Source organism: Mustelus asterias, unplaced genomic scaffold (genome assembly GCF_964213995.1).
Source record: "Mustelus asterias unplaced genomic scaffold, sMusAst1.hap1.1 HAP1_SCAFFOLD_306, whole genome shotgun sequence".
NCBI lineage: Eukaryota > Metazoa > Chordata > Chondrichthyes > Carcharhiniformes > Triakidae > Mustelus > Mustelus asterias.
The window spans coordinates 129343-150407 of NW_027590270.1; the positions used below are offsets into that span (position 1 = coordinate 129343).

At 53.1% G+C, this 21065-nt stretch overlaps 1 long non-coding RNA gene across 1 annotated transcript; it reads left to right on the top strand.

The window, feature by feature from the left end:
* Positions 1 to 1277: 1277 nt before the first annotated feature.
* LOC144486246 (uncharacterized) lies at positions 1278 to 4647 on the top strand. Its single transcript, XR_013496237.1, has 3 exons — positions 1278 to 1303; positions 1729 to 1777; positions 4574 to 4647. It is a non-coding gene; the product is annotated as an uncharacterized LOC144486246 (long non-coding RNA).
* Positions 4648 to 21065: the final 16418 nt, after the last annotated feature.

Sequence of the window (21065 nt, forward strand, 5' to 3'; positions counted from 1 at the left end):
AAGGGTCGATGTAGGATGATATGATTTCCGTGGTAGGGGAGTCCCGAACCAGGGGACATTATTTCAAAATAAGGGGGATGTCATTTAAGACCGAGATGGGAAGAACATTCTTTTAACAAAAGTCTCTGACACTTTATAATCCATAGAATCCCTACCGTGCAGATGGAGCCATTCAACCCATCGAGTCAGCAACGGCTTTCAGAAAGAGGACCTTACCTGAGCCTAACTACCCCTCCCAGAATGACGTAAACCCGCGCATTTACCATGGCCAACCCCCCTTGCCTGCACATCTTTGGACACGAATGGGCAAGTTAGCATGGCTGATTCCCTAATTGACACATCTTTGGAGACAAAGTGGGAATTTACCATTGACAATCAACATGAACGACATGCCTTTGGACACTAAGGGATAATTTAGCAATGACAATCAAGTTAACCAACACATCTTTGCAGACAAGGGCAATTTACCATTGCTGATCCACATAATCTACATATTTTTGGATAACACAGGGCAATTTAAAATGATTAACATAACAAACATGTGCATCCTTGGACATTAAGGGGCAAATTAGCACGGTCAATGCGACTAACCTGCACATCTTTGGACAGTTAGGGCCAATTTTGCCTGGCCGTTTCACCTAACCTGCACATATTTGGATTCTCTGGAGCAATTTATCATGGATAGTCAATCGAACCTACATATCTTTGGTCATTAATGGATAATTTACCATGGCCAATCCACCTAACCTATACAACTTTGGACACTATGTGGCAAGTTAGCGTGGCCAATCCGTGCACATCATTGGAACAAAAGGGGGCAATCTATCATGGCCAATCCACGTCACCTGCACATTTTTGGGTCTGTGGGTGGAAATGGGAGTCGCCAGTGAAAAGCCACACAGACACGTGGAGAGAGCATAGCAACACCACACAGCCATTCACCCACAGTCCAAGATGAGTTCCTGGCAACGCTAACCACTGTGCCACCATTGGTCCTGATACGATAAGCAGGGCCAGCTGGTTGGTAAGGGGAGAGCAGTGTTGTTTCCTGTGTTTATACACTCGCTAGTTCTTATCTTCATGAAAAGCATTTGCATAGATTACGTCACTGGATGAATTTTGTGTGCTCAGGATAACCTGCCACGCCGTCAACCACACAGGAAAAGTGAAGTGTTGTGTGATGGAGGACTTCCTTTGATTGGGACTGACACCATTCTGTGCAGACTGTACCTGGGATTCGGGAGGAAGCAAGTGAGCGAAACCCACCGATTCTTACACCGCTGCACTGCCTTTGGAGACTCAGGTAAGCAGCCGGACATTGGTAACCCTTGGTAAACAGCTGAGGCCAAATGGTGATCTGATTTCAAGCAGGAATTAGATATTGCTCTTGGGGTTAAAGGGTCCAAGACATGGTAGAAAGAGGGAATCAGGATATTGAATTTGATGATCAGCCATGATCAAAATGAATTGCGGAGCCGAATGGAATCCTGCTTCTAGTTTCAATGTTTCTATGTTCAATGGAGCTCACCTCTGAAACTCCAGTCTCTCTGGAGAGGGATTGTCATGCTTCCCTCGACCTCTTGGGATGCTAATGATGAAGGCTTTAGCTGACCCCATTCTAAGTAGGTATTCTTACTCATCCACTGGCTACTTCCCTGTACAAACATTCCCTCAATCACCCTATCACCTTCATTCACTCTCATCCTAACTCTGTGTTTCCCTTTTCAGAATATCGCAGGGGATATGAGGTGCCAGATGCTCTTTCTGGGTTACCTGAGTAAGTAATTGTTATTCATGGCAACATTTCCACACTTTTCAAAACCAGGTGAAGCTGTAGATTTTGAAAATCCATATTGAAAGGAAACGATTCCCGAGTTCCACAAGGATGAGAATATTGGAGGCATGGTTGGTAAATTTGCAGATGACACCAGGATTGGTGGCATCGTGAACAGTGAAGAAAGTTATCTCCAATTGCAATGGGGTCTTGATTAATCGGGCCAGTGGGCGGACGAATGGCAGATGGAGTTTAATTTAAATAAATGCAAGGTGATGCATTTTGGTGGATTGAACCAGTTAATGGTAGGGTTTTGGGGAGAGTTACAGAACAAAGAGATCTAGGGGTACGTGTTCATAGCTCCTTGACAGTGGAGTCACAGGTGGACAGAGTGGTGAAGAAGGCACTCAGCGTGCTTGGTTTCATCGGCAGAACATTGAATACAGGAGTTGGGACGTCTTGTTGAAGTTGTACAAGATGTTGGTAAGGCCACACTTGGAATACTGTGTACAGTTCTGGTCACCCTATTATAGAAAGGATATTATCAAACTAGAAAAAGTGCAGAAGAGATTCACTAGGATGTCACCGGGACTTGATGGTTTGAGTTATAAGGAGAGGCTGGATAGACTGGGACTTTTTTCTCTGGAGCGTAGGAGGCTGAGGGGTGATCTTATAGAGGTCTATAAAATATTGAGGGACACAGATAAGCTAGATGGTCAATATCTTTTCCCAAAGGTAGGGGAGTGTAAAACTAGAGGGCATGGTTTTAAGGTGAGAGGGGAGAGATACAAAAGTGTTGAGAGGGGCATTTTTTCACGCAGAGGGTGGTGAGTGTCTGCAACGAGCTGCCAGAGGTAGTAGTAGATCCGAGTACAATTTTATGTTTTAAAAAGCATTTAGACAGTTAAATGAGTAAGATGGGTATAGAGGGATATGGGCCAAATGTGGGCAACTGGGACTCGTTTAGGGGGTTTAAAAAGAAAGGGCGGCATGGACACTTTGGGCCAAAGGGCCTGTTTCCATACTCAAAACGTCAATGACTTTATGACTATGAGATGTAATCTAAGGGAGAGGGAGGTATTTAGGGGAGCGAGCTTGCAATAGTGATGATAACGTAGGAACATGAGATGGTCAACGAGAGATATTGAGAATGGGTGAAGAAATCGTATCATTTGAAATTAAGTGTGTCCACTCGAGACAGTCATTGTGTTATTAACCAGTGAAGGTCAAACAGGGCATCATTACTGTGTGAACTGGAGATGGTGAATGATGTTGCTACCTGGAGAAAGACCAAGTGAATTAAACCATAGATAGGCTCCCAGTGGATATAATTTATGTGGGCTATTCAAGGCTGACGGAGATGCCATACAGTGATTGGAGGGGCTAAAACATGCCTATTTAAATTTTCAAGTTGCTTTCATTTCGACAGCACCTTCCAAATCCACGACCTCTACTATCCAACAGGAAAAGGGCAGCAGATACCTGGGAACACCGACCACCAGGATGTTCCATCTGCAAATCATTTAGCATCCTGAGTTGTAAACATATCGACCGTTCCATCACTGTCTCTGGGGTGGGGATCCTGGAACTCCCTTGCTAACAGCGCCATGGGTGCTTCTACGTGCAGCACACGGTATTGCAGCGGTTCAAGATGGTGGCTCGTCCATCACTTTCTCAAGGCGGCAACTGGGGATAGGCGGCACTGTGGCAGAGTGTTTAGCACTTTTGCCTCATAGTGCCAGCGATCCGTGTTCAATCCTGGCCTTCGAACACTGTCAATTGAGTTTGCACGTTCTACCTGTGGTTGGGTGGGTTTCGATCGGGTGATCTGCCTTCCGCCCACATTGCAAAGATGTATAAATTAGGTGAATTGGCTTTGCTGAATAGCCCCTTTGAGTACAGGAATGTGCAGGATAGGTTGATTGACCATGGTAAATGTTCCATTTGCCTAAAAGATGCGTAGATTCTGTGCATTGGCCATGCTAAATTGCCCCATAGTGTTCAAAGTTGTGCAGGTTAGCTGCATTAGCCATGCTATATTGTCCCCTTTGTGTCTAAAGATGTGGAGCTTCGGTGGATTAGCCACGTTAATATTGCCCCTTAGTGTCCAAAGGTTTGTTGATTATGAGGATCGGCCATGCTAAATTGATCCTTAATGCGCAAAGATGTGCAGGTTCGGTGGAAAGATGCGTTGATTAGGTTGACTGACCATGTTGAATTACCCTTAGTGTCCAAAGACGTGTAGGTTAGGTTGGTCAGCCATAGCAAATGGACGGGATTGAAGGGGAGACCCCACGCACCCCGGAAATCCTCTCTTCCAACTACTTCCATCAGGGAAAATATACAAATATCTGAGATCACGTACCAACCGTCTCAAAAGCAGCTTGTTCCCTGCTGCCATCAGACTTTTGAATGGTGTACCTTATATTAAGTTGATCGCTCTCCACACCCTAACTATCGCTGTAACAGAACATTCTACACCATGACATTCCCTTCTTTTCTATTTACTCTATGAACAGTGTGCTTTGCCTGCATAGCGCAGAGGAAACACTACTGCTCACTGTATCCTAATATATATGACAATAATGAAACAAATCACATCAAATATGTAGTAATTTATTTATTACCCTTTCCATCATAACCAAGGAGGATGGACGGCCTCTGCTTTAACCTGGGGAATGGACACCAGACTGAAGATTCTGGCTGAGGTTATTCCCGCTTGACCAGGTACAGGCCACACTTTGCAGGTATAATTGCCCATCACAATGACACTAACCTTAAACTCTGTTTGTTTCTCAGTCACCTTCTCCTCGCCCTCCGACCCCTGTGGGAACCACACGGTGCTGGAGAATCCATGGAGGAGCACCGAATGCAGCGGCACAGATTGTTCAGGCCAGTGGATGTGTGATGGTAAACTTGCTGAAGGGTGGTACAGGTTCAAAAGGTAAAGCAGATGGGACCCATCGGGCAGACTGGCTGGTCAGGGAGAGGCAACCTTCCGCGGGAAACATAGGGACACAAGAACAATGGGCAGGTTGAGGCCATTCGCCCTCACCGACATTGCTCTACCATTCAATAACAGCATGCCCGATCTGATGGTAACCTCACATCTGAACCCCTCCTGCCCCTGATAACAAAATAATGGAGATGTACCAAAAATGAGGGAAATAGGTCGGGTGAATAGGAAGACAATTGTGGAGGGGGTGGGTGCAAAGATCTCAGGGAAAGAGGGGCTGGAGATTTATTCGGGATGTGAGGTGAAATCCTTTCACTCAGAGTGTGGCGGGGAATCTGGAGCTCTGTTTCTGAAAGGTCAGTAGAGGCGCGAACTCCCACAACAATTAAAAAGGGATTAGATGAGCACTTGGAATACCATTGTGATACAAGGAAGCGGAGTGAGAGTTGGAAAAGTGGATAAGGAGAGATAGATGTTTGATGGTCGGCACACACCCGATGTTGTAAATCTCTAAGATTCTCTAACTCTAATCCATCACCCACTTGCTTAACAAAACCATCGCCACATCTGCCTTAAAATATTCAAAGTATTTGCATCCCACACATTTGCAGAGAGTTCTAAAGACTCACAAGCCTCTGAGGGATATATGTCTGTACGGAGCGACCTCTGATATTTAGGCAGCGCCCCATCCACAGCTCAAGTTATGCCCACAGAAGGAAACACCCTTTCCACATGTCTATGCCACACAGGATCTTCAATGTTTGGCATGAGGAGGAATGTGGCGTATTAAGGACAGGGACAGCAGTAAGAAGGGAACCATCGGATAGATGAACGAGCAGGAAGCAGGTACAAAGGAAGGGAAAGCAACTGGACTAAGCAGAGGGAAGGACGGGGAGCAAGGGAGATACCCGGGATGGTACAGATATCGAACTGGAGCAGAAAATAAATGTCAATTCCAACGATAGAGGGGACTGAAGAACAAGTGGCAGTTTTATTTTTTTCCATTCCGTGGATGTGGGCGCCGCTGGCTGAACCAACATTTAATGCCCATTCCTGAAGACATTTAAGAATCATTCACATTGACGTTGATGAGGAGCCACATGTAGGTCAGACCAGGTCACGAGGGCAGTTTTCCTCCCCGAAAGGACATCAGCAAGCAGTTGTGTTTTAGTCCGTGATGGGACCCAGACACACACATCCTCTGTTGGTACAAGTCTTGACACAGATGAATGAGTGTCATCAGTTCAGGGAGCTGACTCTGTGATTGCTCTTTCAGTTCTGCTGGATGGAAGATTCCGGAACAGGCTATCTCGGGACGACACTGCTCCACGAACATCCCAGTCTGGTTAAATGGTACCGTCAGATTCTGTAATAACGCAATTACATTCCTTAACCAGCCAGTGCTTCAAGCTGTGATAGTTCTCGATGTTTAATTAACCCCACTGCAGGTTCGCATCCCACTGTGGGACAGGGGGAAGCACCCAGGGTCGTCTGCTTCACAACGAATAGCTTCTGTGGCTACAAACTGGACATTAAGATCAAAAACTGCAGTGATTACTTTGTTTACGAGCTGAAGCCACCACCTCATTGTTTCGCTGCTTATTGTACAGGTCGGCAATGATTAGAAGATAATAAAGCAATGTGACTCTGTGAGCTGAATAACTGCACGGTGGGTGGGTGGGTGGACGGACTTTCAGTCAGACGGACAGATGGATGGAAGACTGATGGATGGGTGGCGAGGCCGTGGGGATATGGGTGGATTGATGAATGAACAGATGGACAGATGGACGGACGGAGAGAGAGCAGTGAGATGCAGTGATGAGTGGAGAGTGATGTAGTGGCTGAGGTGATTAGGATAAGGTGACTGCAGGGAATGTGACAGAGTGACTGAGGAAAGAGGGATGTACAGATTGCGGTGATTGGGCCGAGGTGACTGAGGTGAGTGCAATATAGTGACTGAGCGGAGTGGGATGTAGTGAGTGAGGGGAGTGGGATGTAGTGAGTGAGGGGAGTGGGATGTAGTGACTGAGGGGAGTGGGATGTAGTGACTGAGGGGAGTGGGATGCAGTGACTGAGGGGAGTGGGATGTAGTGAGTGAGGGGAGTGGGATGTAGTGACTGAGGGGAGTGGGATGTAGTGACTGAGGGGAGTGGGATGTAGTGAGTGAGGGGAGTGGGATGTAGTGACTGAGGGGAGTGGGATGTAGTGACTGAGGGGAGTGGGATGTAGTGAGTGAGGGGAGTGGGATATAGTGACTGAGGGGAGTGGGATGTAGTGACTAAGGGGAGTGGGATGTAGTGACTGAGGGGAGTGGGATGTAGTGACTGAGCGGAGTGGGATGTAGTGAGTGAGGGGAGTGGGATGTAGTGACTGAGGGGAGTGGGATGTAGTGACTGAGGGGAGTGGGATGTAGTGACTGAGGGGAGTGGGATGTAGTGACTGAGGGGAGTGGGATGCAGTGAGTGAGGGAAGTGGGATGTAGTGACTGAGGGGAGTGGGATGTAGTGACTGAGGGGAGTGGGATGTAGTGACTGAGGGGAGTGGGATGTAGTGACTGAGGGGAGTGGGATGTAGTGACTGAGGGGAGTGGGATGTAGTGACTGAGGGCAGTGGGATGTAGTGAGTGAGGGGAGTGGGATGTAGTGACTGAGGGGAGTGGGATGTAGTGAGTGAGGGGAGTGGGATGTAGTGACTGAGGGGAGTGGGATGTAGTGACTGAGGAGAGTGGGATGTAGTGACTGAGGGCAGTGGGATGTAGTGAGTGAGGGGAGTGGGATGTAGTGACTGAGGGGAGTGGGATGTAGTGAGTGAGGGGAGTGGGATGTAGTGACTGAGGGGAGTGGGATGTAGTGAGTGAGGGGAGTGGGATGTAGTGAGTGAGGGGAGTGGGATGTAGTGACTGAGGGGAGTGGGATGTAGTGACTGAGGGGAGTGGGATGTAGTGACTGAGGGCAGTGGGATGTAGTGAGTGAGGGGAGTGGGATGTAGTGACTGAGGGGAGTGGGATGTAGTGAGTGAGGGGAGTGGGATGTAGTGACTGAGGGGAGTGGGATGTAGTGACTGAGGGGAGTGGGATGTAGTGACTGAGGGGAGTGGGATGTAGTGAGTGAGGGGAGTGGGATGTAGTGACTGAGCGGAGTGGGATGGAGTGAGTGAGGGGAGTGGGATGTAGTGAGTGAGGGGAGTGGGATGTAGTGAGTGAGGGGAGTGGGATGTAGTGACTGAGGGGAGTGGGATGTAGTGACTGAGGGGAGTGGGATGCAGTGACTGAGGGGAGTGGGATGTAGTGACTGAGGGGAGTGGGATGTAGTGACTGAGGGGAGTGGGATGTAGTGACTGAGGGGAGTGGGATGTAGTGACTGAGGGGAGTGGGATGTAGTGACTGAGGGGAGTGGGATGTAGTGACTGAGGGGAGTGGGATGTAGTGAGTGAGGGGAGTGGGATGTAGTGATTGAGGGGAGTGGAATGCAGTGACTGAGGGGAGTGGGATGTAGTGACTGAGGGGAGTGGGATGTAGTGAGTGAGGGGAGTGGGATGTAGTGAGTGAGGGGAGTGGGATGTAGTGATTGAGGGGAGTGTGATGTCGTGACTGAGGGGAGTGGAATGCAGTTACTGAGGGGAGTGGGATGTAGTGACTGAGGGGAGTGGGATGTAGTGAGTGAGGGGAGTGGGATGTAGTGACTGAGGGGAGTGGGATGTAGTGACTGAGGGGAGTGGGATGTAGTGACTGAGGGGAGTGGGATGTAGTGAGTGAGGGGAGTGGGATGTAGTGAGTGAGGGGAGTGGGATGTAGTGAGTGAGGGGAGTGGGATGTAGTGATTGAGGGGAGTGGGATGTAGTGATTGAGGGGAGTGGGATGTAGTGACTGAGGGGAGTGGAATGCAGTTACTGAGGGGAGTGGGATGAAGTGACTGAGGGGAGTGGGATGTAGTGACTGAGGGGAGTGGAATGCAGTTACTGAGGGGAGTGGGATGTAGTGACTGAGGGGAGTGGGATGTAGTGACTGAGGGGAGTGGGATGTAGTTACTGGGGGGAGTGGGATGTTGTGACTGAGGGGAGTGGGATGTAGTGACTGAGGGGAGTGGAATGCAGTTACTGGGGGGAGTGGGATGTTGTGACTGAGGGGAGTGGGATGTAGTGACTGAGGGGAGTGGGACGTAGTGACTGAGGGGAGTGGGACGTAGTGACTGAGGCGAGTGGGATGTAGTGACTGAGGGGAGTGGGATGTAGTGACTGAGGGGAGTGGGATGTAGTGACTGAGGGGAGTGGGATGTAGTGAGTGAGGGGAGTGGGATGTAGTGAGTGAGGGGAGTGGGATGTAGTGATTGAGGGGAGTGTGATGTCGTGACTGAGGGGAGTGGAATGCAGTTACTGAGGGGAGTGGGATGTAGTGACTGAGGGGAGTGGGATGTAGTGAGTGAGGGGAGTGGGATGTAGTGAGTGAGGGGAGTGGGATGTAGAGACTGAGGGGAGTGGGATGTAGTGACTGAGGGGAGTGGGATGGAGTGAGTGAGGGGAGTGGGATGTAGTGACTGAGGGGAGTGGGATGTAGTGACTGAGGGGAGTGGGATGTAGTGACTGAGGGGAGTGGGATGGAGTGACTGAGGGGAGTGGGATGTAGTGAGTGAGGGGAGTGGGATGTAGTGATTGAGGGGAGTGGGATGTCGTGACTGAGGGGAGTGGAATGCAGTTACTGAGGGGAGTGGGATGTAGTGACTGAGGGGAGTGGGATGTAGTGAGTGAGGGGAGTGGGATGTAGAGACTGAGGTGAGTGGGATGTAGTGACTGAGGGGAGTGGGATGTAGTGACTTGAGGGGAGTGGGATGTAGTGACTGAGGGGAGTGGGATGCAGTGACTTGAGGGGAGTGGGATGTAGTGACTGAGGGGAGTGGGTGTAGTGACTGAGGGGAGTGGGATGTAGTGACTGAGGGGAGTGGGATGTAGTGACTGAGGGGAGTGGGTGTAGTGACTGAGGGGAGTGGGATGTAGTGAGTGAGGGGAGTGGGATGTAGTGAGTGAGGGGAGTGGGATGTAGTGACTGAGGGGAGTGGGATGTAGTGAGTGAGGGGAGTGGGATCTCGTGATTGAGGGGCATGGTTTGCAGTTTCTGAGGGGAGTGGGATGTAGTGAGTGAGGGGAGTGGGATGTAGTGACTGAGGGGAGTGGGATGTAGTGACTGAGGGGAGTGGGATCTCGTGATTGAGGGGCGTGGGATGTAGTGACTGAGGGGAGTGGGGCGCAGTGACTGAGGGGAGTGGGATGTAGTGATTGAGGGGAGTGGGATGTAGTGACTGAGGGGAGTGGGATGTAGTGACTGAGGGGAGTGGGATGTAGTGACTGAGGGGAGTGGGATGTAGTGACTGAGGGGAGTGGGATGTAGTGACTGAGGGGAGTGGGATGTAGTGACTGAGGGGAGTGGGATGTAGTGATTGAGGGGAGTGGGACGTAGTGATTGAGGGGAGTGGGACGCAGTGACTGAGGGGAGTGGGATGTAGTGATTGAGCGGAGTGGTTTGCAGTTTCTGAGGGGAGTGAGACGTATTGACTGCGGGTCATGGGCGGTAGTGAATTTATGTAACCAGATTACCAATTGAGATGATTTCTACTTTGTGTTATCCCATTTCTCCTACTTTTGTCACAGACCCCCGCACAGCACCAACTCTGGATCCCAATGAAGTCTCACTCCCAAAATCCACTCACCCAGATTCACAAATCCCTACTGAATTTCCAATCGCATGTATCAATCGGTTGCAGTTTTTAACGTGTTTGAATATATGCAAAATATAATGCGGCAGTTCCCCATTCGGCTGAGTGGCTGTGGTGTCAAAATCCAGTGGTGTCCGACTCCCATTCGTTACTACATCACTCTGCCCCCAGTCACAGAGTCAACATAGGGGGTTGTTACAGAGGGGTGAAGCATGGAGGGACTGAGGTGAGGGGGATAAAGTGTCTGAGGGGAGTTGGATTGGTGACTGAGGGACTGAGGTCAGTTGGACGTAGTAACTGAGGGGAGTGGGATGTAGTGACTGAGGGGAGTGGGATGTAGTGACTGAGGGGAGTGGGATGTAGTGACTGAGGGGAGTGGGATGTAGTGACTGAGGGGAGTGGGATGTAGTGACTGAGGGGAGTGGGATGTAGTGACTGAGGGGAGTGGGATGTAGTGACTGAGGGGAGTGGGATGTAGTGACTGAGGGGAGTGGGATGTAGTGACTGAGGGGAGTGGGATGTAGTGACTGAGGGGAGTGGGATGTAGTGACTGAGGGGAGTGGGATGTAGTGACTGAGGGGAGTGGGAGGTAGTGACTGAGGGGAGTGGGATGTAGTGACTGAGGGGAGTGGGATGTAGTGACTGAGGGGAGTGGGATGTAGTGACTGAGGGGAGTGGGATGTAGTGACTGAGGGGAGTGGGAGGTAGTGACTGAGGGGAGTGGGATGTAGTGACTGAGGGGAGTGGGATGTAGTGACTGAGGGGAGTGGGATGTAGTGACTGAGGGGAGTGGGATGTAGTGACTGAGGGGAGTGGGATGTAGTGACTGAGGGGAGTGGGATGTAGTGACTGAGGGGAGTGGGATGTAGAGACTGAGGGGAGTGGGATGTAGTGATTGAGGGGAGTGGGATGTAGTGACTGAGGGGAGTGGGATGTAGTGACTGAGGGGAGTGGGATGTAGTGACTGAGGGGAGTGGGATGTAGTGACTGAGGGGAGTGGGATGTAGTGACTGAGGGGAGTGGGATGTAGTGAGTGAGGGGAGTGGGATGTAGTGACTGAGGGGAGTGGGATGTAGTGACTGAGGGGAGTGGGATGTAGAGACTGAGGGGAGTGGGATGTAGTGATTGAGGGGAGTGGGATGTAGTGACTGAGGGGAGTGGGATGTAGAGACTGAGGGGAGTGGGATGTAGTGACTGAGGGGAGTGGGATGTAGTGACTGATGGGAGTAGGGTGTAATGACTGAGGGGAGTGGGATGTAGTGAGTGAGGGGAGTGGGATGTAGTGAGTGAGGGGAGTGGGATGTAGTGACTGAGGGGAGTGGGATGTAGTGAGTGAGTGGAATGGGATGTAGTGACTGAGGGGAGTGGGATGTAGAGACTGAGGGGAGTGGGATGTAGAGACTGAGGGGAGTGGGATGTAGAGACTGAGGGGAGTGGGATGTAGAGACTGAGGGGAGTGGGATGTAGACACTGAGGGGAGTGGGATGTAGAGACTGAGGGGAGTGGGATGTAGAGACTGAGGGGTGTGGGATGTAGTGACTGAGGGGAGTGGGATGTAGTGAGTGAGGGGAGTGGAATGTAGTGAGTGAGGGGAGTGGAATGTAGTGAGTGAGGGGAGTGGGATGTAGTGAGTGAGGGGAGTGGGATGTAGTGACTGAGGGGAGTGGGATGTAGTGACTGAGGGGAGTGGGATGTAGTGACTGAGGGGAGTGGGATGTAGTGACTGAGGGGAATGGGATGTAGTGACTGAGGGGAGTGGGATGTAGTGACTGAGGGGAGTGGGATGTAGTGAGTGAGGGGAGTGGGATGTAGTGACTGAGGGGAGTGGGATGTAGTGACTGAGGGGAGTGGGATGTAGTGACTGAGGGGAGTGGGATGTAGTGACTGAGGGGAGTGGGATGTAGAGACTGAGGGGTGTGGGATGTAGTGACTGAGGGGAGTGGGATGTAGTGAGTGAGGGGAGTGGAATGTAGTGAGTGAGGGGAGTGGGATGTAGAGACTGAGGGGAGTGGGATGTAGTGACTGAGGGGAGTGGGATGTAGTGACTGAGGGGAGTGGGATGTAGTGACTGAGGGGAGTGGGATGTAGTGAGTGAGGGGAGTGGAATGTAGTGAGTGAGGGGAGTGGAATGTAGTGAGTGAGGGGAGTGGGATGTAGAGACTGAGGGGAGTGGGATGTAGTGACTGAGGGGAGTGGGATGTAGTGACTGAGGGGAGTGGGATGTAGTGACTGAGGGGAGTGGGATGTAGTGACTGAGGGGAATGGGATGTAGTGACTGAGGGGAGTGGGATGTAGTGACTGAGGGGAGTGGGATGTAGTGAGTGAGGGGAGTGGGATGTAGTGACTGAGGGGAGTGGGATGTAGTGACTGAGGGGAGTGGGATGTAGTGACTGAGGGGAGTGGGATGTAGTGACTGAGGGGAGTGGGATGTAGTGACTGAGGGGAGTGGGATGTAGTGACTGAGGGGAGTGGGATGTAGTGACTGAGGGGAGTGGGATGTAGTGAGTGAGGGGAGTGGGATGTAGTGAGTGAGGGGAGTGGAATGTAGTGAGTGAGGGGAGTGGAATGTAGTGAGTGAGGGGAGTGGGATGTAGAGACTGAGGGGAGTGGGATGTAGTGACTGAGGGGAGTGGGATGCAGTGACTGAGGGGAGTGGGATGTAGTGACTGAGGGGAGTGGGATGTAGTGACTGAGGGGAGTGGGATGTAGTGACTGAGGGGAGTGGGATGTAGTGAGTGAGGGGAGTGGAATGTAGTGAGTGAGGGGAGTGGAATGTAGTGAGTGAGGGGAGTGGGATGTAGTGAGTGAGGGGAGTGGAATGTAGTGAGTGAGGGGAGTGAGATGTAGAGACTGAGGGGAGTGGGATGTAGTGACTGAGGGGAGTGGGATGTAGTGACTGAGGGGAGTGGGATGTAGTGACTGAGGGGAGTGGAATGTAGTGAGTGAGGGGAGTGGGATGTAGTGACTGAGGGGAGTGGGATGTAGTGAGTGAGGGGAGTGGGATGTAGTGACTGAGGGTAGTGGGATGTAGTGACTGAGGGGAGTGGGATGTAGTGACTGAGAGGAGTGGGATGTAGTGAGTGAGGGGAGTGGGATGTAGTGACTGAGGGGAGTGGGATGTAGTGAGTGAGGGGAGTGGGATGTAGTGACTGAGGGGAGTGGGATGTAGTGACTGAGGGGAGTGGGATGTAGTGAGTGAGGGGAGTGGGATGTAGTGAGTGAGGGGAGTGGGATGTAGTGACTGAGGGGAGTGGGATGCAGTGACTGAGGGGAGTGGGATGTAGTGACTGAGGGGAGTGGGATGTCGTGACTGAGGGGAGTGGGATGTAGTGACTGAGGGGAGTGGGATGTAGTGACTGAGGGGAGTGGGATGTAGTGAGTGAGGGGAGTGGGATGTAGTGACTGAGGGTAGTGGGATGTAGTGACTGAGGGGAGTGGGATGTCGTGACTGAGAGGAGTGGGATGTAGTGACTGAGAGGAGTGGGATGTAGTGACTGAGGGGAGTGGGATGCAGTGACTGAGGGGAGTGGGATGTAGTGACTGAGGGGAGTGGGATGTAGTGACTGAGGGGTGTGGGATGTAGTGACTGAGGGGAGTGGGATGTAGTGACTGAGGGGAGTGGGATGTCGTGACTGAGGGGTGTGGGATGTAGTGACTGAGGGGAGTGGGATGTAGTGACTGAGGGGAGTGGGATGTAGTGAGTGAGGGGAGTGGGATGTAGTGACTGAGGGGAGTGGGATGTAGTGACTGAGGGGAGTGGGATGTAGTGACTGAGGGGAGTGGGATGCAGTGACTGAGGGGAGTGGGATGTAGTGTGTGAGGGGAGTGGGATGTAGTGACTGAGGGGAGTGGGATGTAGTGACTGAGGGGAGTGGGATGTCGTGACTGAGGGGAGTGGGATGTAGTGACTGAGGGGAGTGGGATGTAGTGACTGAGGGGAGTGGAATGTAGTGAGTGAGGGGAGTGGGATGTAGTGACTGAGGGGAGTGGGATGTAGTGAGTGAGGGGAGTGGGATGTAGTGACTGAGGGTAGTGGGATGTAGTGACTGAGGGGAGTGGGATGTAGTGACTGAGAGGAGTGGGATGTAGTGAGTGAGGGGAGTGGGATGTAGTGACTGAGGGGAGTGGGATGTAGTGAGTGAGGGGAGTGGGATGTAGTGACTGAGGGGAGTGGGATGTAGTGACTGAGGGGAGTGGGATGTAGTGAGTGAGGGGAGTGGGATGTAGTGAGTGAGGGGAGTGGGATGTAGTGACTGAGGGGAGTGGGATGCAGTGACTGAGGGGAGTGGGATGTAGTGACTGAGGGGAGTGGGATGTCGTGACTGAGGGGAGTGGGATGTAGTGACTGAGGGGAGTGGGATGTAGTGACTGAGGGGAGTGGGATGTAGTGAGTGAGGGGAGTGGGATGTAGTGACTGAGGGTAGTGGGATGTAGTGACTGAGGGGAGTGGGATGTCGTGACTGAGAGGAGTGGGATGTAGTGACTGAGAGGAGTGGGATGTAGTGACTGAGGGGAGTGGGATGCAGTGACTGAGGGGAGTGGGATGTAGTGACTGAGGGGAGTGGGATGTAGTGACTGAGGGGTGTGGGATGTAGTGACTGAGGGGAGTGGGATGTAGTGACTGAGGGGAGTGGGATGTCGTGACTGAGGGGTGTGGGATGTAGTGACTGAGGGGAGTGGGATGTAGTGACTGAGGGGAGTGGGATGTAGTGAGTGAGGGGAGTGGGATGTAGTGACTGAGGGGAGTGGGATGTAGTGACTGAGGGGAGTGGGATGTAGTGACTGAGGGGAGTGGGATGCAGTGACTGAGGGGAGTGGGATGTAGTGTGTGAGGGGAGTGGGATGTAGTGACTGAGGGGAGTGGGATGTAGTGACTGAGGGGAGTGGGATGTAGTGACTGAGGGGAGTGGGATGCAGTGACTGAGGGGAGTGGGATGCAGTGACTGAGGGGAGTGGGATGTAGTGAGTGAGGGGAGTGGGATGTAGTGACTGAGGGGAGTGGGATGCAGTGACTGAGGGGAGTGGGATGTAGTGAGTGAGGGGAGTGGGATGTAGTGACTGAGGGGAGTGGGATGCAGTGACTGAGGGGAGTGGGATGTAGTGACTGAGGGGAGTGGGATGTAGTGACTGAGGGGAGTGGGATGCAGTGACTGAGGGGAGTGGGATGTAGTGAGTGAGGGGAGTGGGATGTAGTGACTGAGGGGAGTGGGATGTAGTGACTGAGGGGAGTGGGATGTAGTGACTGAGGGGAGTGGGATGCAGTGACTGAGGGGAGTGGGATGTAGTGACTGAGGGGAGTGGGATGTAGTGAGTGAGGGGAGTGGGATGAAGTGACTGAGGGGAGTGGGATGTAGTGACTGAGGGGAGTGGGATGTAGTGACTCAGGGGAGTGGGATGTAGTGACTGAGGGGAGTGGGATGTAGTGACTGAGGGGAGTGGGATGTCGTGACTGAGGGGAGTGGGATGTCGTGACTGAGGGGAGTGGGATGTAGTGACTGAGGGGAGTGGGGTGCAGTGACTGAGGGGAGTGGGTTGTAGTGACTGAGGGGAGTGGGATGTAGTGACTGAGGGGAGTGGGTTGTAGTGACTGAGGGGAGTGGGATGTCGTGACTGAGGGGAGTGGGTTGTAGTGACTGAGGGGAGTGGGATGTAGTGACTGAGGGGAGTGGGATGTAGTGACTGAGGGGAGTGGGATGTCGTGACTGAGGGGAGTGGGTTGTAGTGACTGAGGGGAGTGGGATGTCGTGACTGAGGGGAGTGGGTTGTAGTGACTGAGGGGAGTGGGATGTAGTGAGTGAGGGGAGTGGGATGTAGTGACTGAGGGGAGTGGGATGTAGTGACTGAGGGGAGTGGGATGTAGTGACTGAGGGGAGTGGGTTGTAGTGACTGAGGGGAGTGGGATGTAGTGACTGAGGGGAGTGGGATGTAGTGACTGAGGGGAGTGGGATGTAGTGACTGAGGGGAGTGGGATGTAGTGACTGAGGGGAGTGGGGTGCAGTGACTGAGGGGAGTGGGTTGTAGTGACTGAGGGGAGTGGGATGTAGCGACTGAGGGGATTGGGATGTAGTGACTGAGGGGAGTGGGATGTAGTGACTGAGGGGAGTGGGATGTCGTGACTGAGGGGAGTGGGTTGTAGTGACTGAGGGGAGTGGGATGTAGTGACTGAGGGGAGTGGGATGTAGTGACTGAGGGGAGTGGGATGTCGTGACTGAGGGGAGTGGGTTGTAGTGACTGAGGGGAGTGGGATGTCGTGACTGAGGGGAGTGGGATGTAGTGACTGAGGGGAGTGGGATGTAGTGACTGAGGGGAGTGGGATGTAGTGACTGAGGGGAGTGGGATGTAGTGACTGAGGGGAGTGGGATGTAGTGAGTGAGGGGAGTGGGATGTAGTGACTGAGGGGAGTGGGATGTAGTGGCTGAGGGGAGTGGGATGTAGTGACTGAGGGGAGTGGGATGTCGTGACTGAGGGGAGTGGGATGTAGTGACTGAGGGGAGTGGGATGTAGTGACTGAGGGGAGTGGGATGTAGTGAGTGAGGGGAGTGGGATGTCGTGACTGAGGGGAGTGGGTTGTAGTGACTGAGGGGAGTGGGATGTAGTGACTGAGGGGAGTGGGATGTAGTGACTGAGGGGAGTGGGATGTAGTGAGTGAGGGGACTGGGATGTAGTGACTGAGGGGAGTGGGATGTAGTGACTGAGGGGAGTGGGATGTAGTGACTGAGGGGAGTGGGATGTCGTGACTGAGGGGAGTGGGATGTAGTGAGTGAGGGGAGTGGGATGTAGTGACTGAGGGGAGTGGGATGTAGTGAGTGAGGGGACTGGGATGTAGTGACTGAGGGGAGTGGGATGTAGTGACTGAGGGGAGTGGGATGTAGTGACTGAGGGGAGTGGGATGTCGTGACTGAGGGGAGTGGGATGTAGTGACTGAGGGGAGTGGGATGTAGTGAGTGAGGGGACTGGGATGTAGTGACTGAGGGGAGTGGGATGTAGTGACTGAGGGGAGTGGGATGTAGTGACTGAGGGGAGTGGGATGTAGTGACTGAGGGGAGTGGGATGTAGTGAGTGAGGGGAGTGGGATGTAGTGACTGAGGGGAGTGGGATGCAGTGACTGAGGGGAGTGGGATGTAGTGAGTGAGGGGAGTGGGATGTAGTGACTGAGGGGAGTGGGATGTAGTGACTGAGGGGAGTGGGATGTAGTGACTGAGGGGAGTGGGATGTAGTGACTGAGGGGAGTGGGATGTAGTGACTGAGGGGAGTGGGATGTAGTGACTGAGGGGAGTGGGATGCAGTGACTGAGGGGAGTGGGATGTAGTGACTGAGGGGAGTGGGGAGCAGTGACTGAGGGGAGTGGGATGTAGTGACTGAGGGAAGTGGGAAGCAGTGACTGAGGGGAGTGGGATGTAGTGACTGAGGGGAGTGGGATGTAGTGACTGAGGGGAGTGGGATGTAGTGACTGAGGGGAGTGGGGAGCAGTGACTGAGGGGAGTGGGATGTAGTGACTGAGGGGAGTGGGGAGCAGTGACTGAGGGGAGTGGGATGTAGTGACTGAGGGGAGTGGGAAGCAGTGACTGAGGGGAGTGGGATGTAGTGACTGAGGGGAGTGGGATGTAGTGACTGAGGGGAGTGGGATGTAGTGACTGAGGGGTGTGGGATGTAGTGACTGAGGGGAGTGGGATGCAGTGACTGAGGGGAGTGGGATGTAGTGACTGAGGGGAGTGGGTTGTTGTGACTGAGGGGAGTGGGATGTCGTGACTGAGGGGAGTGGGTTGTAGTGACTGAGGGGAGTGGGATGTAGTGACTGAGGGGAGTGGGATGTCGTGACTGAGGGGAGTGGGTTGTAGTGACTGAGGGGAGTGGGATGTAGTGAGTGAGGGGAGTGGGATGTAGTGACTGAGGGGAGTGGGTTGTAGTGACTGAGGGGAGTGGGATGTAGTGACTGAGGGGAGTGGGATGTCGTGACTGAGGGGAGTGGGTTGTAGTGACTGAGGGGAGTGGGATGTAGTGACTGAGGGGAGTGGGATGTCGTGACTGAGGGGAGTGGGTTGTAGTGACTGAGGGGAGTGGGATGTAGTGAGTGAGGGGAGTGGGATGTAGTGACTGAGGGGAGTGGGATGCAGTGACTGAGGGGAGTGGGATGTAGTGACTGAGGGGAGTGGGATGTAGTGACTGAGGGGAGTGGGATGTAGTGACTGAGGGGAGTCGGATGTAGTGACTGAGGGGAGTGGGATGTAGTGACTGAGGGGAGTGGGATGTAGTGACTGAGGGGAGTGGGATGTAGTGACTGAGGGGAGTGGGATGTAGTGACTGAGGGGAGTGGGATGTAGTGACTGAGGGGAGTGGGATGTAGTGAGTGAGGGGAGTGGGATGTAGTGACTGAGGGGAGTGGGATGCAGTGACTGAGGGGAGTGGGATGTAGTGAGTGAGGGGAGTGGGATGTAGTGACTGAGGGGAGTGGGATGTAGTGACTGAGGGGAGTGGGATGCAGTGACTGAGGGGAGTGGGATGTAGTGACTGAGGGGAGTGGGATGTAGTGAGTGAGGGGAGTGGGATGAAGTGACTGAGGGGAGTGGGATGTATTGATTGAGGGGAGTGGGATGTAGTGAGTGAGGGGAGTGGGATGTAGTGACTGAGGGGAGTGGGATGTAGTGACTCAGGGGAGTGGGATGTAGTGACTGAGGGGAGTGGGATGTCGTGACTGAGGGGAGTGGGATGTAGTGACTGAGGGGAGTGGGATGTAGTGACTGAGGGGAGTGGGATGTAGTGAGTGAGGGGAGTGGGATGTAGAGACTGAGGGGAGTGGGATGTAGTGACTGAGGGGAGTGGGATGTAGTGACTGAGGGGAGTGGGATGTAGTGACTGAGGGCAGTGGGATGTAGTGACTGAGGGGAGTGGAATGTAGTGAGTGAGGGGAGTGGGATGTAGTGACTGAGGGGTGTGGGATGTAGTGAGTGAGGGGAGTGGGATGTAGTGACTGAGGGTAGTGGGATGTAGTGAGTGAGGGGAGTGGGATGTAGTGAGTGAGGGGAGTGGGATGTAGTGACTGAGGGGAGTGGGATGTAGTGACTGAGGGGAGTGGGATGTAGTGAGTGAGGGGAGTGGGATGTAGTGACTGAGGGGAGTGGGATGTAGTGACTGAGGGGAGTGGGATGTAGTGAGTGAGGGGAGTGGGATGTAGTGACTGAGGGGAGTGGGATGTAGTGACTGAGGGGAGTGGGATGTAGTGACTGAGGGGAGTGGGATGTAGTGAGTGAAGGGAGTGGGATGTAGTGACTGAGGGGAGTGGGATGCAGTGACTGAGGGGAGTGGGATGTAGTGAGTGAGGGGAGTGGGATGTAGTGACTGAGGGGAGTGGGATGTAGTGAGTGAGGGGAGTGGGATGTAGTGACTGAGGGGAGTGGGATGTAGTGACTGAGGGGAGTGGGATGTAGTGAGTGAGGGGAGTGGGATGTAGTGACTAAGGGGAGTGGGATGTAGTGACTGAGGGGAGTGGGATGTAGTGACTGAGGGGAGTGGGATGTAGTGAGTGAGGGGAGTGGGATGTAGTGACTGAGGTGATTCGGATATATTGACTGAGGGGAGTTGCATGTATTGATTGAGGGGAGTGGGATGTAGTGACTGAGGGGAGTGGGATGTAGTGACTCAGGGGAGTGGGACGCAGTGACTGAGGGGTGTGGGATGTAGTGACTGAGGGGAGTGGGATGTCGTGACTGAGGGGAGTGGGTTGTTGTGACTGAGGGGAGTGGGTTGTAGTGACTGAGGGGAGTGGGATGTAGTGACTGAGGGGAGTGGGATGTCGTGACTGAGGGGAGTGGGTTGTAGTGACTGAGGGGAGTGGGATGTAGTGAGTGAGGGGAGTGGGATGTAGTGACTGAGGGGAGTGGGTTGTAGTGATTGAGGGGAGTGGGATGTAGTGACTGAGGGGAGTGGGATGTCGTGACTGAGGGGAGTGGGTTGTAGTGACTGAGGGGAGTGGGATGTAGTGACTGAGGGGAGTGGGATGTCGTGACTGAGGGGAGTGGGTTGTAGTGACTGAGGGGAGTGGGATGTAGTGACTGAGGGGAGTGGGATGTAGTGACTGAGGGGAGTGGGATGTAGTGACTGAGGGGAGTGGGATGTAGTGACTGAGGGGAGTGGGATGTAGTGACTGAGGGGAGTGGGATGTAGTGACTGAGGGGAGTGGGATGTAGTGAGTGAGGGGAGTGGGATGTAGTGACTGAGGGGAGTGGGATGTAGTGGCTGAGGGGAGTGGGATGTAGTGACTGAGGGGAGTGGGATGTAGTGACTGAGGGGAGTAGGATGTAGTGACTGAGGGGAGTGGGATGTAGTGACTGAGGGGAGTGGGATGTAGTGACTGAGGGGAGTGGGATGTAGTGACTGAGGGGAGTGGGATGTAGTGACTGAGGGGAGTGGGATGTAGTGACTGAGGGGAGTGGGATGTAGTGACTGAGGGGAGTGGGATGTAGTGACTGAGGGGAGTGGGATGTAGTGAGTGAGGGGAGTGGGATGTAGTGACTGAGGGGAGTGGGATGTAGTGACTGAGGGGAGTGGGATGTAGTGAGTGAGGGGTGTGGGATGCAGTGACTGAGGGGAGTGGGATGTAGTGAGTGAGGGGAGTGGGATGTAGTGAGTGAGG